Source organism: Petaurus breviceps, unplaced genomic scaffold (genome assembly GCF_028583685.1).
Source record: "Petaurus breviceps papuanus isolate PSGF00001 unplaced genomic scaffold, PetGlider_PUasm1.0 90574, whole genome shotgun sequence".
NCBI lineage: Eukaryota > Metazoa > Chordata > Mammalia > Diprotodontia > Petauridae > Petaurus > Petaurus breviceps.
The window spans coordinates 6458444-6461649 of record NW_027187277.1 but is presented as its reverse complement, the minus strand read 5'-3'; positions in this window follow the sequence as shown (position 1 = coordinate 6461649).

Genomic DNA, 3206 nt, shown 5'->3' with positions numbered 1-3206 from the left:
GATAAAATGTTTGAGCCCAGAGGGGCTCTGAGCCTTCGAATGTAACATGGATATCTCTCCCCCATGTGCTGCCAATCATGGGCATGGAGGCAGCACGCCAACACTGATCCTGCTAGTAGATGTTATCTCTCTCCTTTTGGGAGTAGCAGTTAAGTTTGTTAACGTGTGGGATCACTGTGTGGTTTTTATTGATGAAGAAGGATTATTTGTCTTTTATGAATGCTTTAACTACAGATAACGTGTAACTTAATAAATTGAAACATTTTGCAAGTATGTACAATATATACATTGGCAAGAAAAACATTTTTTCCTAGATAAAATTAGTTGTTTTAATAATAAAAAAAGACTTTTTGAAAAACCTTTTCTTTAATATTGGAGGGATTACTTACCTCCTACAAGATTGCTTATAGGATTGCTAAGTGGAAGAGCCTCACTTGATTGGAGACAGGACAGGTGATAGGATACTTGCAGCTACCGTTACAATATAATTTATGCTTGATTAATATAAAACAAAGTATACAAAATTAAGTGGTACAGTTTGAATGGTTCCACTTGCAAGCAATATGGTAGGGGTGGAGAACTGCTTATATTTAAAGAACTTTGGGACCAAGTACTTTGAGATCAATTAATTTGAGAAACTAAAATCTACCTATTTTGTTATGCTAGTGGATAAAATAACAGATATAGTTAAAGATACTCATTAGATTACAGACATATGACAGCTTTTAAAACTGATGCTACCTAAGACTTGTTCCTTTGAAATGTTATTGGTGACAATCAAAAGAAAATTTCAGCATAATTACATTAAGGTGATAAGAAGTTGGAGAACTATATTAGACTTCTACTGAATGTTTGTCTTGAGGTCAGTAATTTAAAGCTGCTGCCAAATTCCCTCAAGCTAAAACGTCAGCACCTAGAGCAAAATTAAAAGTTAAAACTAGTCTTTTGACCCCAGAGCACACAAATTTCCTAACTTTTACCTCAAATGTGGTATATTAGCAGCATGTATAAGTGCATGATTTTATAACATTCGTTTATAGGAAAATCCAAAGATGACTCAAGTCTATCCTTGCCTCATGCCTCCTTATGTTGAAAAAGACATGCCTCCCCTTTCTTTAGAGAGTCAAATTTCTTCCCAAACTTCAATCTTGGATCAACACAGCACAAGACAAGGATTAATAGTACTCTCCAATTTTCATTTTTATCAAAAGAAATAAAATAATAATAATATTAATAATGATAATAAAAACAATGAGTTAGTTCTGAAGGAACAATTAATTTCACCAGCAAATACACTTCTTTAGTTTGCTGGCTATAGAGAGGGAATCAACAACTCCTTGTTTTAACTCCTCCTCTTCCTCTTGGGCACAATGGATAGAGTGCCAGGCCTGAAGTCAGGAATTCATCTTCCTGAGTTCATATCTGGCCACTGACACTTACTAGCTGTGTGACCTCAGGCAAGTCACTTAACACTGCTTGTTTCAGTTCCTTATCAGTAAAATGAGGTGGAGAAGGAAATTATAAATCTTGCCAGTATCTGCCAAGAAAACCCCAAATGGTGTCACGAAGAGTTGGACAAGACTGAAACAACTGAACAATCTCCTCCTCCTCTTTCTCCTTCTCCTATTCCTTCCTGTTCTCCTCCTTCTCCTCTCCAAAAGCAAAGAGAGACAACTCAAATGAATTAGACAAATAAAGAGGCGAGAGAAATCTTTTACCAAGAATGGAGATGTGGGGGAGAAGTGGTAGGGACTGAGTGCATATATTTGTCTTCCCAGTCTCCACTCTGAGCAGTGCCCAAAGTTCTGATTGTCACCATTTTGCAACAGCAGCAAGGCTAGGGAGAAAGGATACCTCCCTTCCAGGGTATGCCCTTCTCACATCCCACTCCCTCTAGATTGATCCTCTTCCAGCTTTTACTTTCCCAGAGTCTCAGACATAAGTTGCAAAAACATCACAAAACTGGTAGATTTTGGGAAGGAGTATGTGCTCTTAGTTAAGGGGGAACTGCCACTTGGTAATAATAATTCCTTCTTCCCTTTTTGTGACTTTGATATTGCAGGAATATTTGATAACCCTGATAACCAAAAGGAAGAATCTGTTCCCTTGGAGAAAAAGTGCAGTTGCCAATTATTCAGATCTTCCTTCTTCATTGCAGAGGCTAGCAATTTGAGACCTTTGCAGAAGTAGATACATTTAGCTGCTCAGGTGTTTTGATGCTGAGTCTTTTTATTTCAATTCCATTCAGTAAATATACAGTGTGAGCATTTAGTCCTTTGTGGTTCCTTAGAAGCTGGGAAGGACATTCAAATTTTAATGGCGATAGGAGCAGATAAGCCAAAAAAATTATGATACTCTTCATATTTTCCTCCCTAAAGCAAACAAGATGCAATAGGATTGATTTTTAAGCTACTAAAATTTGGGAAATGGGGGACCCAGAAGGATCTGGTCCCATCTGGGCGAAGAGGAGCTAGAGTTGTTTAAAATTTGAGCACCACCTGGTGGCTCACATAAATATTGCACTCCAAGTAGCTGGGAGTCTATGACATGGTCTGCCATTTATTTGCCTGCCTTTCTGCCTCCTGTCAATATAAAGAAGATACTCTTGGGGCGGTTAGGTGGCACAGTGAATAGAGCACTGGCCCTGGAGTCAGGAGGACCTTAACACTTACTAGCCGTGTGACCTTGGGCAAGTCACTTAACCCCAATCGCCCAGCCTTCCTCCCTCCAAAAGGCAAAAAAAAGGTACTCCTATGGAGGAGAAAACCTGCAACTATGTACTACAAATTATAAAAGGGTATGGTAATATATACTGTATATCACAATCTCTTTTTGTGTGTTTTTTTTTTCAGGTAATATATTTTGTTTTTGGTTTATTGTGTCCTGGCTTATTTGACTAAAGACTAGAGAGGCCACACATCCAACCCTCCACACCACCCATTCTGGACAGCCATAATGTTCTTCTTTGCACTCAAGACTTTATGAGAGGCACTACCATGGAAAATTGGAAAGAGTGCTGGACTTTACTCAAGAAGACTGTGGTTAAAATTGGATCTGAGATACTTACTAATTGGGCAAGTCACTTAACCTCTTTGGACCTCAATTTCCTCATCTCTAAAATGAGGGCTGTGGACTCTACCTCTTACATTGCTTCTAGCTCTAAACTTATAATCATAGATTCTTTCCTGATTTGTATAACCTTATAT